General features: G+C 32.6%; 1 pseudogene across 1 annotated transcript; it reads left to right on the top strand.

Annotated features, from left to right (window-relative positions):
• Nucleotides 1-1,936: 1,936 nt before the first annotated feature.
• On the top strand, nucleotides 1,937-19,373 carry LOC143200718 (monocarboxylate transporter 9-like; annotated as a pseudogene). Its single transcript, XR_013006791.1, has 9 exons — nucleotides 1,937-2,094; nucleotides 12,235-12,361; nucleotides 13,658-13,801; nucleotides 13,863-14,025; nucleotides 14,084-14,208; nucleotides 15,793-15,908; nucleotides 16,001-16,293; nucleotides 18,818-19,006; nucleotides 19,091-19,373. The product of XR_013006791.1 is annotated as a monocarboxylate transporter 9-like (transcript).
• The last annotated feature ends 672 nt before the right edge of the window (nucleotides 19,374-20,045 follow it).

The following is a 20,045-nucleotide window of genomic DNA, read 5'->3' as shown; positions in this document are numbered from 1 at the left end:
AATACATGATAACTACTTACACTTGCACTTACAACTGCAACCATAAAATTATTATCTCTAACTTCCAGTAATTTAAGTATTATGAGAAAGATAGGAAAATACTTATTAATAAAGAAGAAGAATAAGAATTAATAATAAAATAGAGGAGAATAAAGTAGATAAAAATAAATGGGCAAGTAAATAAAAAAATATAAGTTGAACATAATAAATGGATATTTAAAAATAAATAATAAAAAGAGTAGTGACACTGAGCGTCAATTCTTCACAAATTAACTTTTGTGGAGTTTTAACGTCCTTTATGTTAAGATATTGATATCAAGACATCTGGTCACTACAGCAAACAACGAAAGGTTAATTATTTCGGTTGCTAAGCATTCGCAAAGCAGCAAATCGGAATATTTAAAAGAAGCTCAGCCCGATGTAACTGTAAATTGTGTTTCAAGTCAACATCATTATTCACTCATTTCAACATCATTATTCATTCATTCATTCATTCATTCAATCCTCAAAAGGCTCCTGGAATTGACGATATTTCATCTGGGTTATCACAAGAGTTCCCTCGACTAACAATAATCATGTTGACATAGAGATTCAATGCCTGTTTGAGAGTCAATCTAATCTTAAGGTTGCTCAACCATTTATAGAAATAGCAGATTTCCATACCAGTTTGGATTTCGAAACCACTACTCGACAATCGACTAAGTTCGCCGACTAACAGCAGTTGTTTAAAAGGCTTTCATAAGCTGACCGGATATGATATTTGGGATTAATCTATGAAATGAGTAAATTGATTTCGCGGAATTACTGTACCACGACTGATGGAATCATATATTTTCAAAATTTAGATTTTCGCATGAAGGGGAATGAAAAAATCAGCACTTAAACCTATTTCGGCTGGAGCTCCACGAGGTAGTACCTTAAGACCATTTCAATATCTGCTCTATACTGCTGATATCCCAACAACAAAAGAAACAGTTCTTGGAACATTTTCTTACGACACATTTGAAATGACAAAAGATGTATCTCTGTCTAAAGCTATAGAATAGGTACAAGTAGCGGTCAACAAGATAAACATATGAATTGGAGACTGGAAAATACAGCTTAAAAGCTCCAAATCCGTAACTTAATTAACAATAACTTAATTATATTAAAGTTGACGGATGTCCGATTCGTGAAGAAGAATCAGCTAACTACATATAAACATATTTCGATGGTAGGTTAAATTGGAAAAATCATGAGCAGATTAGACCAAGTCAAGCACCTGTATTGGTTAGTTGGAAAAAACTCTCAACTAGACCTAAAATCAAAGAGATTGGCTTCTGTCAATCATAAGGCCAATTTGGACCTATGGGGTGCAAATATAGGGTTGCACTAAAACATCAAAGGTTCCGTGATTAATTATCAACGCTTATCGCTACGTAACCGACGAAGAGCTGCCTAGTTCACTTTACATTATCGTTCAAACCCTTTTGAAAAAAACGGTTGAAGGACAGTTGACTCTATTTTAGGTAGATCATTGTTATGTTATCAAAAAATATATGCAACTGATAAAGATACTTTTATAACCTACATAAACTTGAAAGGAAAGAGAAAATTTTGTTTTTAAGATAATAGTCCAATTTTCTAAAACCGTGAAAATAGTTCTCAAGTGTTTGTTACTGATTATTATCAAATTTCGTCAAAATTGTCCTACTAAAGATATTAAATTAGAAAAAAGAAACATCAACGAAGCTTTAGCATAATTCGTTTTTGCAACCTCATCTCGATAGTTGGGTGCTGAAAATCGGCTAATGTTTGATTATAATCTTTAACAATGAATAACAATATTTTAAAGGATCTCTGGACCTATTGTCTTCTAAATCCCCACAGTATGTCATAGAAAAACAAATATATATTTTATAAAAGATAACCGATAACGCTATAAATAGTCTTAACAGAAGGAAACAACTGAAATTGCCATGTAAAAGTGATAGTTTGTAGTATAAAACTAAAATGTCTCAAATAAGACAAAGTAAGTCCAGTGAAAACGTCGAAAAGACCAGCAGGGAGACTAGCTATGGATATGTTATATTTTGCTGTGTCACAATTATCTTGGTAAGTGCTGTATAAGAAACATTTAAATAATAATCTATAATATATAAAGAATATTTATAAAATAAAATGAATCAAAAAACATATTTTTTACCACATAGTGGTGTATGTGTTTTATGTACAAATTCTTTTTTTTTTCTCTAACTGCTCAGTCTTCAAGCTTTGCCCAGGTTTTTCGTCGCTTTTAAGGTATTTCTTTGATACACTAATCCTAGGTGTGCTTCGTCGTTGCTTCCCATATTCTCTTAATATTTCTTGCGTCCTCGTAAGAAGTACCCAACCAACTAAGTTCTCTCCTTTCTATGTACTCTTCTAATTCTAATTCAATATTGAACTATTTTCTTATTTCTCTACTTCTCATCCTGTCCATCTTTGCAGTTGCAGTTGCACCCCTGACTCTTTTGAGGTATTTCGTTTCTGCTGCTTATATCCCTCTTTGGCAGTATCCACGTCTCGAAACCGAATGTAAAAGTTGGTCTGTAAAATGGTTTGTACAGTTCCATTTTAATATTGCTTGATATTTACTTTTTAAAATTTACTCAAAATTTTCTCTATTTTAGTCAAAACAAATGCACGGTTCGACTGTTTTTTTTTATTCGTGATGTGAGACGAAAATGTACAAACCCTTTCCTGTATAAATTGTGAGAGAGGAAAGGACGGAGATAATTGCTTGAAGACGTTAATTTCAAATGTGCTTATATTTTCCTATAGCAGTATAAGCGAGACGGGGATGTATCTATTCCTTCACGAACTAGCTTTAAAAAAAAAGGAAAAAAGTAATTACTGAATACTTTTGACATGGAATGAATAATTTCATTTTATATTAATTAGAATTACATTTATATTTGAATGTTATGTGGATCTGTAAAAAGTAATGGAATAATAATATAGTATTTTAATATCTTACTTGTTATTTTAAAATAACATACTATAATAAATAATATATAACTAATCATAGACAAAAAATAATCCATGACATAATAAAAAGTTATCGCAAAATAACTACTAGAGCTTTTTTAAATAAAATAAGTGCTTTATTTATTATTAAACAGAAATAATTTTTAATCACTATTCAAAAATATAATACACATGTGCAGCTTTTCTCCCGTGATGATATTTATTCGATTGTTCGGACATATTTTGAGAAAAGCTTATTCCGAAATGATAGATGTTGCAAGTATAGCAGAATATTTTAAATATAACTGATATAGGTCAAGTAATATCATTTTATGAGCATATCAAAAAAACCTTATGAGTTTTCTAAATGCGCAATAAGTGGCATTTCCAAAGACTGCTTAATTTGTAAAGTTGATGTAGCACCTGGTGTAATTATTTCTTTCATTCTATCTAGTTTTTTGTCCAAATGAAATATCTCCTTCGTTAGTATTTGTGTCTTGAATTTCAAGTTGTAGTAGTGTATTTGTATTTTTTGAAGTTAGAATGGAATATATTTATTTTGTAAAAATTTCTTGTATCGCTTCAGCAGTTTAGCTGAATGCATCATTTTACCGAAAAGTTATAAATGACGACCATCATTATTTTCTTGTATTTTTTTCCTAGAAAGAAAAGTTTTCCTAGCAGAAAATTTATTTAGTAGAAATATTTTATATAAATATTGAATATAATGTATCACCTCTTTGCAGTTAATATTTTTAACGAAATATTACTCCTAATGTAAAAACTTCTTTTCGGATCGTTTCACTTTCTGAAAACTTTTAGATAAATTTTATTTTCAAGATTTTGGGAAAGAGGTTTTGACAATCAAAAGACTTGCATAGAAATCAAGAGAGTTAGATCGAAGCCAAAAAGTCAATCAAAAAATACTACATATTATTGCCATAAAAGCAGTAAAAGTATTTTACTTTTTATCATCCACAATTTAATTACCCTATTATATTAACAACCTTGAAAAATAGGGTTCCAAAATGCTGTTATATTAATATACAATGCAATAATATATTGTTATTTACAAGCAAACTACCAAAAAAATCATAAAACTTTATATTACATATACAAATAAATCTATATAAGCCAAAATTCGGCAAATTTTTGTTAAGGTCGCGGCTAGGACGACAGCCAGAATGTTAAAAATGAGTCAAATGAAACTAATAGAACTGAAAATAGTAACTAAAGGTACAGGACTGAAACAGTCGAAAGTAAATAGTAATAAAATCAGTCGGACCGAAAATAGCGACTGAAAACAGTGGACTGAAACAGTCACTGCTAAAAAGTAGTAAAATTTGTCGAACCCAAAATAGCGACTGACACAGTCGATAGTAAAAAGTAGTTAATTACTAAACAGTCGATAGTCGATTTCAGCCGAAAATTCCCAACGATGAACCTTTAAAATTATCTTTAGAACAATAATACTATGTCTCTAGAACCATACCACCTATTCACCAGACGTTAAACTAAATCAAAAACTGATTTCAGATTTCTAAATATATTGTAAACAAAGAAGACAAACCATTCTTGTTATTCTCGAATTTGGTCGATTAATATATAGAAGATAATATATAGTAAACTGGGCACTCAAATATAAATATTAATTAATCAAAGCAGACCAAATAATGAAAATAATTAAAGTAAAATTACACTTTATAATGTCGTCTCTTTCACTACTTTTTACTGTTCTCGATTACTACAGTATCGGTACTTTTAAAAGGTCGCATATATAGTATATATTAATGGAAAAATAGTTATAATACTATATTATAACTAAAATAACATTCATTATTTGAATCTTACTTAACTATTGTATTCATATTACTATAGGCGTAAAGAAATAAATCCAGTTTCGTGTTAATTATTATATTAATGACTACATTTATCAATGAATTTCCTAATATGAAGTTACTTGAATGAATGTTTTTAACATAAAAAATTATCTGAACAACTTTATTAACATGCTCACTAGTATAACATACTACAATATACCTTAATTAACACTAAAAAATTTCTACTCTAATACGATTTCTACTCTAATTAATGTCTTCTCTAATTACCAGACAACAACACTACTCTAATCTATGGCTGATGTAATATAGTTTTGTTTATGCCGCAGTATTAGGAGTTAACTAAAAATTAATTCGTAGCATGATTTGTTTTAGTTTTAATTTATTTAAAATGATACTGAAAAATAATATTAGTATTTTTGTGTATATTTGTTTTGAAAATTTCAGAAAAAAATTGATATAAGCAGAATATAGATACATAGATTCACAGATTTATTACCCATGTAGTACACATGTACCGCAAGCTGCGTGGTGTGATAACGACGCCACGTCCTTGCCTGGCCCTTGTGCCTCTTAACGGTGTTACCGGTTACGGACACCCTCCTTACTAGCAGTAAGATGTATCAGTTAGGGTCACTGGATCAGCTGATAGGGTGGGTTTTAGTTGGTAGCCCAGAGGCACTCCCCATATAGCCAGTCCAACTCGCTTATTCCTGCGGGTCTTCCCTATCGGGTATCCGTAACCCCTTCCCGGTTCCAAGCCAAAAAAAAGATTCACATATTGAAATTGCAACTTGCATTGTATTGCAATATTGATGGTTTAATTAACTTTAATCAATGATATTTTACGCTTTCAGTAGTTATAATAGTCATCATCAGCATCAATCCATTAGCCGTTCAGCATCGGTAAGAAGCGGATCTTAGCCTTGATCGTCATCTTTCCTCTATTCCACAAACAAAGAAGGAGGTAAATAATCAAAAGCTCCTGTAGCTTGGCCGACGCAGCGTATTATTTCAGAAATAGGTGCCACTTTCTTTTCCAGTATTACTGATTCGAAATACTTAAAATCCTGAACATACTCTAACTGGATCCGGTTGATATTAGCAATTGCAGGCGATTCATCAGTTGTCGATACTTTAATCCTTTGCTCGTTAATTCTCAGACAGTGCGAACTATATCATGATTAGATCTATCATCATCAGATCGATTTAAGAGTTTATAACGTCCATAGAGTAATAGAGAGTAAACTCAATAGGGGTCTGTGGGGTAAAGTTTTACTTAGGCCAAAATCCGGATGGGGTTATATCGGCTATTCAAGTAATTTGATTGGAAAATCTAAATCTATGTTATAGGCACCTGGAAAAAAATATTTCGCTGTAGAGACATTTTTTTTTCGTTTACTAGAATGACGAGCTAGAACCAAATGGTCTTCGATTGATGTCGCATCAGATTCCGGATATGGTTGTTTTGCGGGCGATAGAGACCCTGGGTTAGGGCTGGGAATGTTATAGTTTGTTTACTACCGGGATTTGTGGACGGTTAGGGATTTTCTTAAGATGTTATAGTGTTCTAAAGTTCCTATGGAGAACCTCACACTGAGAATGTTTATGAAATTTTGCACAAACTGGATGATTCGAGGTGTGTATTGACGTTCCACATAAACCATGGGAGTCTGAGTAACGCACGGACTTTTTGGAGGAACGGATTGGAACACTTGGAGTAGTTCAAGTTGTCTCTCCGAGACATACCTGTACCTCACCTGTGCTCCATTGAGGCAGATTGGACGGAGTAGCATTTTATACAGAGTCGCTTTCTATGGGATTGGAAGTTTGCTTTTTCTGCAGAGTAGAGGAAATAAAAGGCTGTACACGTCATTTCCATAGCAAATGGCGTGCCGGATTTGGGCAGACGATTGGAATCTGCAGTCGAACTGGAGGCCGAGGTATGAAACTTTCTGGAGCCATGGGATAGGGACTTTATCGATTTGGAGGCGATAGGCGCGAAACTCCTTCTCTCTGTGGAACAGAATAGCCTGAGTTTTGCTCGGGTTAATCTGAAGCCGCCGCAATTTGTATCACGCTATCGCTTGGTTCAGTTGTACTTGGAGTCTTTTGCGTATTGCGTCGGAACAGTAACCGGTTGTGAAGAAAGCGGTATAATCTGCATAAAATTATATGTGAGAAATTTGTAGAGCGGAAAATCAGCCATATAAAGTTTGAATAGGGCTTGGGCTAATGGAGCGCCTTGTGGGACTCCTGCGGAGATTTTTTTACGAGAGGAAACTGCGTCACCGATCCTCACCTGAAAGGACCTACTATCCAAGTATGAATCTATCAAGGATATTAGGTCATTCGGTGGACCTAGTTATTTTGATTTTAATATTAGACCGTAGTGCCATACTTGGTCGAAAGCTTTGGAGACATCTAAAAAGAATGCTCCAGTTTTTCAACCTTTTATCATTGCCTGGTGGATAGTTGCTGCGACGCAGGCAACTTGATGGAAGCATGAATGTTTAGCACGGAATTCGAATTGTTCGTTCGGGATTATGTGATGTGCGTCTGTGAAATCGTTTAATGCGTTTAATATTGCTTTTTCGGCAAGTTTGGACAGTGAATTAATCAGGCTGATAGGCCTGTAGTCAGAAGGGTTAGACTTGGCATTTTTTTAGGAATGACAGCGACAAGCGCATGTTTCCAGTTCTTTGGGAAATGCTTGCTAGTGAAGTTTTTTAGATGGTTTATTGTTATACTATCTGGATCTGGAGCTTTTTTGAAGGACAGACGTTTTATGGAAAGCTGAAGATCTCTGGGAGAGACTATGCTCTTCAGACTATAATCTGATTGGAAGTATTTCGCCTTTAGAGAGGAAATAGTGTCGTTTATGATGGATGATGTCTATTGAGGTGGGCCCAGAGATGGATTGCATTTCATTTGATTCCCGACCGCGTTTGCGAGGAGCTCGGCTTTTTCTGGATTTGCGAAGGCGACATCCGTAGAGGAATCAGCCTTCAGAGAGACAAAGAGACTGTAGAGACATTTGATTGGTTCTTTGATAAAGTTTTCCAAACAAGTGCGGCACGTGACAGTCATAACTGTCACATTTAATTGACCAATAAAATTTAAATAAAATGCAATTTAATTTCTGAAATAAATGTATTAAATAATATTCAATGAATAAAATAAATATAATCTATAAATATATATATATATATATATATATATATATATATATATATATATATATATATATATATATATATATATAATATTAACCAAAGATCTTTGGAACAAATTAAAATTAATTTTTCGGTCTTTTTCCATTTTCATACTTGCTCAATACCATCAATTTGATGCAATCTGTTAGAGTTCTATGACTGTGCAGCAAACTTTTCAAACTTTCTCCGTTAAAAGTCTGTTTACCTATTTTATCCAAAATTATAGAGCGCACCTTCTTACTTTTGATATTCTATCTGGAAAATCATTATGTAGTGTACAATTAAAAGGTTTTAAATTTACATTTTTAATGGTATTTGACAAGAATATGTAATATTATAGACTCAAAGATCAAAGCTCAAAGACCTACTAATAGCATAATAAAACAATTTACTAAGACATGAGATATTGACTTGACTTATTTGTCCGTATAGGAACATCTGGGATTGAAGTTATAGAGTCATCCCCTATTAGTAGGGAATATAAGTTATCTAAAGGACCCTCATGTTCATCCTCTTCACAATTTTCTAAAGGCGAATGAGAACAAAAAGATTAAATTATAATAAGAGCTTTAAATGAATTCTCAAACATACTAGCCGAAGGGTGTATATTCCTCAATCAATGATCTCTCCAATAGATCCCAGAAAAATTCCAAACAATCTTAAGTAACCTTAAGCCAATATATTTATTCGGATAATTACACAATTTTTTTTCTTTAATGAACTGAACCCCTCAAGGCAGTTACTACATTTTTAATTGATGGCACTTTAAAAACTTTGTTCTTTAGTTTGCGTAGCTTCTTTCGGAGGGGGTACACAACACTACCTAGATTAAGAATTCGCTTTACTTATTGCACTATCTACTTATATAAATAAATGAACTAATAATCGTCTAGCATACTGAAAATGGCGGTCACAATAAATAAACAATAATCGCACAATAGAAACGAAGTGAGCCAATCAGATCCCGTCGTGGCTCCTAGCATAGCGATATAAACAAGTAGTAACTAAGTTAAAAGTAGCGACATCTAGATATTGGACGTCGCGAAACATTTCCCAAAATTTCCTATAGAGTTAAATCTCTATTTCTCTGGAACAGCATCCTAGTGATGCCGTTCAAAATCATCTGTTTATTATTATTAAAACTTTTAAAAATTATGTAGCAAAACTTCGCTCAAAAATACTTTAATCGACAGAAAATCTGACATTATCTAAAACAAAAATTATTGTTAATTATTCTTTTAACAAAGTGAAATAAAATATACCAAATTGGGTTCTATTTATCGAACAAAAAACTAATGTTACATATATATAAAACTTGAACATCTACAATATATTTTCGCAACATTTTATACCAAATAACAGAATATATCTAAGAGAAGAGTGAGAACAGATTTAAAATTGAAACATTTCCTAGTAGATAACATGAATTTAGTTATACGTCAACATCAGGACATGATTTCTAATACCCCCCATGTTAGTTTTCTTTTAGCTATGTAAATAACAAGGAAAATAAGTCCACGCAAAATATAATATATCAACAAGAGATAGTACTATTTAAATAAATCGCGTCTCGAAAGAAGGTCTTTATACTTTTCGTATAATGTAAATAATCTAATCATAGTGAAGCTCTTTAAACAGTCGTACCCATTGTCAAAACAATGCAAAACTAAAAACAAGTCATGTGATTTTCAAGCGCGTACAATATTAGAAGTATATTTTGTTTTAAAGTTTTTATTTTATATCGCACTATAAATTAACTAATTGCATTAGGTACATTCGTAGGTATCAGGTACTGTTGACAGGTACCATTTTCCAGTTTGTGTCAAACATTTAAATTAAAAGTATATTATAATTAACAGCAGCTAAAACCATAGAGTAGTGTATAGAGTGTTAACGTCACAATCTACTGACCAATTAAATTTGAAACAAAACCCAAATGTAGTTTCTCAAAAAATGTATTAAAATGAAATTCTACATCAATGGAAATATGCAAAAATATTAAAACAACGAAATACAAAAATGTAAATAAAATATAGTCAAAACTGTCTATAATGCCTTTTCCTCTTTTCATATTTCTTTAGTGATATCAATTTACAAATTAAGATATACTAAGGTTCCCAATTTTTTGTACCTTCCTACTGAAAGCAAACTAAATCTGTGTGTGTTAATATTTTACTTACCTATTCAACACAAAAATGTATTGAAAATGTATAGTAAAACATATTATTTAATAAAATTAGTTTTTTTAATTCAACATAATTTCCTTTAAGGATGATACACTGATTATAGCGAATCTCCAACTTTTCGATACCATTTTTGTAGCACTATTAGTCCTTTGCTTCAAAATAGGCCTCAGTTTCGGCGATCACCTCTTCATTCGACGAGAATGTCTTCCCAGCGAGCATTCTTTTGAGATCTGAGAACAGGAAGTAGTCGCTGGGGGGCAGATCTGGTGAATACAGTGGATGAGGAAGCCATTCGAAACCCAATTCATGGATTTTTGACACGGTGAATTGTCTTGCTGAAGCAGCACTAACTTTTTCTTCAAATGCGGTCGTTTTCGGCGATTTCGTCCTTCAAACTATGTAATAGTCGCTGTGTATAGGTCCTATGTATAGGTCCAATAACTATGTAATGGTCGCTGTTGATGGTCCTTCCTTTTTCAATGTAGTCCTTGCCAGCCGACTATTGCATTTTCCCATGCTTTGGAGCAGGTTCATCGTGTGCAGACCACTCGGATGACATTCGATTGGTCATCGGAGTGAAATGTTGAAACCATGTTTCATCCATTGTCACATATCGACGCAAGAATTCGAGTTCATTAAGCTCGATCATCTTCAAACACTGCTCCGAATCATCCACTGTTCGTTGTTTTTTGGATTTTTTAAATGTTTTCGTCGGTAACAATTTCTTTTGGCCGTCCACTGCGTTCACCGTCTTCGGCGCTCATTTCACCACGTCTAAACATAGCTTACCAACCCTTGATGGTTGATTTTCCTGGGTCAGTGTCTGGAAACTCGGCATCAAGTCAAGTTCTTGCTTTAACTGTATTTCCCTTCAAAAAACAATATTTTAGCAACACGCGAAATTCCTTTATTACATTTTTTTTCACAATTACAAAAGTTGCTTCACTCAAAATGCAATAATTCGCAAACTAATCATCCAACAGCTGGATTTAATTAAAGAAAACATATGGATTTAAATCTAGTAGCGCCATCCATGTGTCAGGCCGGGGACTTTTCAATTGACCCTTTTATAAAACAATAAAACAATCATGAGATACTATCTTGTCTATCAAGTCACTCTTAACTTAATATAAATTTAATATGATGTATTATTTAAATTTTTTAAATGTATTTTTGAACATATTTGTTGGAGAATATATTTTTCTGGCGCCATTAGCGTAGACCTAAAAAAATCCCACCTATCTCGAGAGAAACCTTAAGCCAAAATATTAGTTATAAGTATCTTAATCAATATACACAATACATATATATATATATATATATATATATATATATATATATATATATATATATATATATATATATATATATGGCTTTCTTTCCACTTAAACCTCTCATAATATAATCTGATTAATTAATTTATTATTAATTTAGTAAAATCACATTTACATAATTTTGCCATCGCCCCATATGGACCCATTTTGGGTTTAAACTGTGAGTAATATTTCCATGATATCTTCGGTTGTATACGTACCTGGTAAAAATATTGCTAAGTAATCTGCACATGATTAATATACTTGCGCTATTTCGTCCAAGGAAAACCACGCCTCGTTTATTTCCGCATATATATTGAATACACAATACTTTTGAGACTGAAAATTCATTATAATCAAATAATAGTGATTATAATTTAGTCACGAAAATGCTGTTATAGAAATGAGCCTTGGAATGGCATTTATAGGACCAGCCAATCAAAAAAGTGGTCTCAAAACAAACGTAAAACATTTCATTGGTTTCGCCTATTTAAGTTAAACATTTATATAATAATCTATGGCTAAAACTTCAAATTATTAAACTAAAGTTAATAACTGTTCCTATAATTTTTTGAACTTTGTTCATTAATCCAAAAACAATTGCAATATGCCGTCGGTTCTTGTTAACGATTATATTAAGATAAAATTTCGATTTATTGATGGGTTTAATATAATATCCTATTATTTGTCTTAGTTCAATGCTACTGCCCCATTGGCATCATTTGGAATCATTTATGGTGAATGGATGTCCGTCTTGGCAGACGAAACCACAGCCACATCAATGGCGAATGGAGTTTTTAACACTGTCATGTGTCTGACAGGTAAGCATCATTGAGCCCCACTAAGTTCCACCAAAAAATAAACATCGATGAATAGTCCAACTCAATTTGGATATTTCTGATCCAATCCTTAGCACTACCTGAAAAATTAACACATTAAAATAGATACAGTGTTTTTACTGTCAGGAAAATTTGCCACTTCTTAAAGAAAAGCAAATTTAAGATCTTCTGACAACTTCAAACCATGTCCCATAAATATTCTGATTGTATAATGTCCTGAGTTTGTCCTTTTATTGCAACATAACCCTACTCCAGTCAACAAAGCGTAAAATATACAGATTATATCTTCACAAATAAAACACATTTCATCACTACGCAACTAAGCACTAAAAGTGTATTTAAAATAAGGCAGTAGCTTCAGTTAAGGCACTAGCTAAGTTAGCTCCATTAGTTGAATTGGTCTTTGTATCTTCAATATTTGGATATCCACTGTTGTCGAGCGGTTGAACTTCGACATTTCTATGTTTACAAGATCTCACTTGGTGTTTTTTTGGCAAACCGTTTAATTTTTAGGCTGACCGTTGATACTCTTAGATATTTAAAAATATCGTCTTTTCTAATAAATTATGGAAAGTCGTTTGTCTTGGTAAGTTTGGATCATATTGATATTAGGTGCACAATAGCTTCAAAATTTGTTTATATAATAATAATTTACTGCGAAAGATAAATTTGGATTGTTGTCCAAACAACCACCGCATTTTTTAAGCCTGACGCAAAGTTCTGCTCGTTTCTTTTTAACATGCTCTTTACACTGGAGCTTGGTGTCCAGTTTCATACTGGAATTATTCTAGAATCAATTATTACTGGAAGGTATTCCTTTGTATGTAAAGTCCAAATAGTGTAATAATATTGTTTATGTATCAACACTGCTGTTTTATATTAATTTCATTTCACAACACTACCCCGCACAAGATCAAATTGTTTCCTTCTGGGTATATGTCCTGTTCTGGTGTTATCCAAGAGGTATTAGTTCGATATTGACATGAGAATGGAGTCTGTCCTCATATCTCCTTGCTATCTTGATAAAAGTTTCTGTTCAACCATGTGTTGATCCTAAAACTAAAACCAACCTTGTCCCATGGATCAGTTAAAACACGCATCAGTTAAGGGCATCAAATCACGTTAAGAATCGTTATTAGAACACAAAAAAAATTGTAAACTTACATTCTCTTCTCCAATAAGCCATTTGATGCGTTTTAAGAACAACTTCTTGAGTAACTCTCCGATACGATTAGTAGTAATAGAATTAATTTATTGATTTGTTTCTGATTTCTATAGGTTTGGTGGCCAACATATTACTAGACAAATGGACCTGTCGAGATGTAGGATTATTAGGTGCCATTTTCACCATAATTGGATGCTTCTCTTTATTGTTCATTAACGACTTAATATCTTTTATAATATTTTTCGGCGTTTTTCAAGGTAAGTCTATAGAAAACCACTTACAAACACGAAATAATGTTACCATATTGTTTGTGCCTAGGGTTTGGTTATGGTTTGATATTCCCTGCTTCGCTCACGGCCATGAACAACTCGTTCGACAAAAGACTAACCTTGATGATGAGTCTGTCTCAGGTGCTGTTGATATGTTGCATAATGGTGATGCCTCACATCGCCAGTTTCGTTAAAAGTAACTTTGGTTTAAGGTAAATTACTATGTTAGTTACAAAATCTCAATTTTTCGGTGTTTTATACCTTTTGCAGGGGTGGCATTCTCCTGATGGGTGGTTTAAGTTTGGTAAATATACCGTTTGCTATTCTCCTAACCAAATTTCAATTTAGTTACAAGAAGGTGCCCCTGAAGATCGAAGTCACTGATAAACAACTAGGTAAGTAAATACTACCATCATCAGTGTTATTTCAATGTATTCAACATTGCTAGTTTTGTATAAAACACTGAGATGTATTGTGATACAGTCAGTTGATTAAATAACCTTTCTTGGTCTTGTCCTTTTGACCTACTTTGACCAGGTTATATTTATAGTATCTATAAAATAGTGAAAATTAATTTTTTAACAAAGGCAAATCTCAAACTCCTTTGTACGCTCAATATTCTTCAAAAAGGGGTCCAAAGTATATATATATATATATATATATATATATATATATATATATATATATAATATATGATGTTATATATAATGTTCACTATAGCAGCTCAACACATAACACTTTCACTGCTCTATCTGCGAATTAAAATCATTTGGTTTTTTCTTAAATTATGATGGCAACTTATACTTATATCCATCAGGGCCATACAAATTAAATTTCTTTCCATCTGAAAATTTTACATGAGACCACTTTTTTCCATGAAATATGTTCTTCGGCAAATTGTAAGAGTTTTTTCTTTTTTTTTCACTAAAGCTTGTTTATATTAAACTTTATTTCTACTTAAATGCCTATCATCATGTAAGAAACATTGAATATTTCTTCTTTTTGTTTTTACGCCAACTGAAGAAGCAATTTTGTTTGATTTTGTTGATATTTTGAATAATTCTTGTTGATTTGTAAGCATAAAGAAAACGTAAATTAACATTTTAAATGCGGGACAACTGTACACTGCTTGTGTGCTATAGTTTTGTCGCTCCAGTCGAATGGCACGATGTTACGCAGAAACTATAGGGTGATTATAGGATATTAATTTCTTCTCGGTGGCGAAGTCGGTCTCGACAGAACAGTCGGTTTTAGGAACACAGAATCCTCAATTAATTCATGAAACATCATTGGTTCCTTTTTTTGAAAATGACCAAGGTGTTGTAGTTACTATTACTGCTGAACGGTACCAAGACATGATTCGAAATTTTCTTGGGCCTGAAATGAAAGAGCAAGGACTGGAGGACATATGGTTTCAGCAAGATGGGGCGTCAGCACAGCTCGTTCAACAATTCAATTATTGAATAACGTTTTTCCACGAAGACTAATTTCGCGAAGTTACGATTTTGCATGGTCAGCCAGATCTTAGGATTTAACAGCACCAGATATTTTCTTATGGGGTTTTTTAAAATCAAAAGTTTATGTGAATTAACCCCAAACGATCCAACATCTTAAAGACAATATTCGTCACGAAAATGAAGAAATTCAGCTTCAGATATTTCAGGATGTCCTGAAAATGCCTTAAAAAGGTCGAAAGTTACATAGAGATTCGCGGTCACCATTTAGCCGATATAATGAAACCATATATGAAAACCAAACTTGCTTATCTTTTCTTTGAGCAAAGTTATAGGCAATCAAAATGGTAGCGGGACTACTGCCCCGCGTTGTATAAGTAAATAATAGTGGTCTTAGTAATGTTTACACAAATGCATTGAATAACAGTCTTTAATTGTAATGAAAAATATTTAGTGTGTTAAATTTTTGTCGCGCAGTACAATTGATATTCACGCCAAACTCATTATTGTTAATCTTTATTTCAGAACTACTCTCTGGGGATCACAAGCAACAGGTATTACAGTTCAGGGAACGTAGCTATAGCTTAACTGGATATAAAGAAGTATCGATCGATGGACGAACCTGAAGTGCAGAACCCTGGGTAAGAATTGAGCATTTCTCATTGTAAACACGCAATTTTAGAACTATATATATCACAGATAATTCCTCTCATTCATTTATTTTATATTGCAGACATAAAACCGAAACAAAAATGAGTTACTCCTTATTGAAAGACCTCAAATACCTCAACATGTCCATGGGACTATCCCTCAGCTTCACGTCCGATATGACCTTCATAGCAATCATACCAGTCGTGTTGACGGCTAATGGCATTGATCCCTCTTCTATAGCGCTGACCATGTCCATATTCTTTGGATGCGATTTATTGGCAAGGATTTTGCTTTCAGTAGTATCTGCAATGGTCCAAGTTAAAAGCAGACACATATTCTTCTTGGGTACCTTCTTGTCGATAATTTGCAGAATAGGTATGATATAGTTCTATATAAAAAAACTATGATCAAAAATCGAAACTATTACCGACAATTTAAAGGTGTTAATTTTGCTATCGATGACAAAAAACAGCCTGGAGAATCAAAGATTTCTGTGGTTTCAGATAGTTTGACACTTAACGAATAAACTATTTCCAAACATGTACATAAGATGAGAAAGTTGACTCGAAAGGAAAATAAAATAACTACCAAACAAATTGAGTAAAAATGCTATTTCGAAACGCTACCGCGAATTTTGCTGTGAATTGCATTTGATTGGTTCTTGTTCTTGATTGATTTGAATTAAATTTAAATAATAAAAATAATTTAATTTCAGAAAGAAATATATTAAATAAAATTCAATCAAAATATAAGAAGTATAAATGAATCTATAAAAACTATATAACAGGTCAATTTAAAAGTCCCCGGCCTGACATATAGATGGCGCAATTAGAATTAAATCCATATGTTTTTCAGTTAGCCCTAAGCCTCAGAAGATGCGTGTATAAATTTGACAGCTGTCGCATAATTAGTTTGTGAATTGTAGCATTTTCAGTGAAGCAATATTTGTTATTGTGAAAAAAATTGATAAAAAGGAATTTCGCGTGTTGATAAAATATTGCGCTTTGAAGGGAAAAAATACAGTTGAAGCAAAAACTTTGATACAGAGTGTCCGGACAGTGCCCCAGTACAATCAACCATCGAGGATTAGTATGCTAAGTTTAGACGTGGTGAAATGAGCACCGAAGACGGTAAATGCAGTGGACGGCCAAAAGAGATTGTTAACGACGAAAACATTTAAAAAATCCAAAAAATGATTTTGTATGTGACTCTAAATTGAAATTTAATTAAATAGCAGATACTCTAAAAATATCAACTGAATGTGTACATCATCTCATTCAAACAAAGGGGGAACAAGGTGGGTGCCGCGCGAGATCACTTTTGGCCAAAAACAACGACGAGTTGATGATTCGGAGCAGTGTTCGAAGATGATCAAGCGTAATAAACCCGAGATTTTGCGTCGATATGTGACAATGGATGAAAAATGGCTCCATCATTTCACTCCGAAGTCCAATCGACAGTTATACGAGTGGACTTCACACGATAAACCCGCTCCAAAGCGTGAGAAAACGCAACAGTCGGCTGGCAAGGTTATGGAGTCTGTATTTTAGGATGCGCGTGGAATAATTTCCATTGACTACCTTGAAAAAGTAAGAACCATCAACAGCGACTATTGCATAACGTTATTGGATCGCTGAAAAACTGCCGCATTTAAAGAAAAAGCAAGTGCTGCTTCACCAAGACAATGCATCGTGTCACAAGTCCGTGAAAACGATGGCAAAAATCCATGAATTGGGCTTCGAATTGCTTCCTCATACACTGTACTCTCCAGATCTGGCCTCCACCAACTATTTCCTGTTCTGAGATCTCAAAAGAATTATCTCTGGGAAGAAATTTTCGTCAAATAAAGAGGTGATCGCCGAAACTGAGGCCTATTTTGAAGCAAAGGACAAATCATATTACAAAAATGGTATCGAAAAGTTGGAGGGACGTTATAATCAGTGTATCACCCTTGAATATTAATAATTCCCATGCTGAATAAATAAAAAATTGCCAAAAAATGTGTATGGCTATGGTAGGCAGGGGACTTTTCAATTAACATGTTATAGCAATCGAATTATTGTAGGAATTCAAATTATGGAATGAAATGGTTCAAAAGGGTGATTGCACTGTCATCTGTCATAGAAACCGCCTATGAACTAGGCATGCCGAAAAAATATCGACATATCGTTATATCGATATTTTCTGAAAAAAGAATTTTTTAGGCTAAAATATTACTTTTTTTTCTTAAAATTATCAATCTATTTTTTTAGGATATCGATATTTTTTGTACTTATTACAAACAATATATCGATATTTTTTCCTCCAATATATCGATATTTTTTTTGAATATCGATATATCGTAATATCGATATTTTTTTCGGTAGCCAACACTCCTCTCAACTCAACTTTACTTTTCCCAACTCTACTTTTTCCATCATCTAATAACAATATCGCGAAATATAATAGAAAAAGATACATTATGTCTATTTGAATAGAGTATTCTTATGCGTACACCGAAAATGACAAAAAAAATGGTGCTACTACTAGTGTGTATATCGATATATCGATATATTTTTTAAATATCGAAAACGATGGATGAATAAAATAACATCTGACATGTGTACTTATTCATATATTCTTTTATTAATAAGATCTCACATCCTTTTGACCATTTGGGGTTAATCTACAAAATGAGCAAATTGCTGCCGCGGAATTACTGTCGATTTCTGGAATCATATATTTTCTAAGGAAAATTAGTCTCGAGTGAAGGGATTTTTTAACATTTAAAACTATTTCTAATTCTATCTATGTATTTCTATATAATCTATTTTGTCTATCTTCTGTAACTATATATAACGAATATTGAAATATGTAAAAATTGTAATATCCAAAAATTACAGTATCAAACATTTTTTAGGTTTCCTATGCCATGACTCTCTATTGTGGAAAACTATAATGTTGGGTGCCTTAGGGTTCTTACGATGCTTTATACAAACACCTTTGCCACTGGTTGTGTCAGAACAATATTCAAGTCAGTTTGCAACGGCCTTTTCTCTCTATATGGTGATATGTGGAATAGTGAATCTCATATGTGGTGCTCTAATAAGTAAGTAGTCCCCCTCCAGTTATCATGATTGTCGAACTAACGTCAAATATACGCATAACGTAATCACAATCTTGTTAATTGCAGGTTTAATAAAGCACCTTACAAATAGTGATATACTAGTTTATCACTTACTAACTGGGTGTTATATTTTGTGCGTTATATCATGGTTGGCTGAAATGATAGTAGACCAAAAGAAGAAGAATAACGAACCAGAAAAACCAACCTTGGCATAAAATACAATACAATTATATATATTATATCTTGTATATATGTCGTTCTATATCTTGAACAATTGAGTATGTAAATATGATTAATTTTAAGATAGAAATAAATCGCATATAGAAAGTACATAGAAATATCTATAAAACCTATTTTATTTCCATTGAATTTGCGTTAATTAGAAGTACCATTCGAGCATAATTCAAAAGTACTATAAGAACGGTCGTAAATTCAAAACAAAGTTATAGTCGGTCATCTTGATTAAAGATCTCTATATATAGCATATAGAAAGATGTTTATAAATGGTTCTTTTTGTAATAAAAAATATATAATAGAAATAAAATTTTCTGTATTATGGTATGCAAATAATATAACCAACATTTTAACTTGGGCCTCAACAGAAATATTAGGTTCACTTACGAATTTAAATTAATTTATATTATTTATATTATCTTCTATTATACTTATAACTTTCAACTACTGGCAACGTTGCAAACTCTTATTCTTCACAATAATATGTGCGCATATCAAGATCATATCATTTTCCAGAACTAGACTGCTATCACTTATTCAGGATTAAGAGTGTTAATAAAAAAGGAATACTCTATATGTTTTGTTCAGTTTGTGTAACTTAATTCGTTTATGGATTGACTATTACTTAGGTCATGAACTATGGAATGTTTAATAATTGACGAATTTAATGGAAATATCAAAGAATTACTAACTCAACGACCGAATAAAATCCTTTTATATATAGTGAAATATGGAAATACAGAATATAGCTTAAAAATATGAATGTTATTATATTTTTTAACAATCC

The sequence above is a fragment of the Rhynchophorus ferrugineus genome, unplaced genomic scaffold (genome assembly GCF_030347505.1).
Source record: "Rhynchophorus ferrugineus isolate W39M unplaced genomic scaffold, kcgeb_rfMv2 rfM8, whole genome shotgun sequence".
NCBI lineage: Eukaryota > Metazoa > Arthropoda > Insecta > Coleoptera > Curculionidae > Rhynchophorus > Rhynchophorus ferrugineus.
This window is presented reverse-complemented; position numbering and strand designations above follow the sequence as displayed.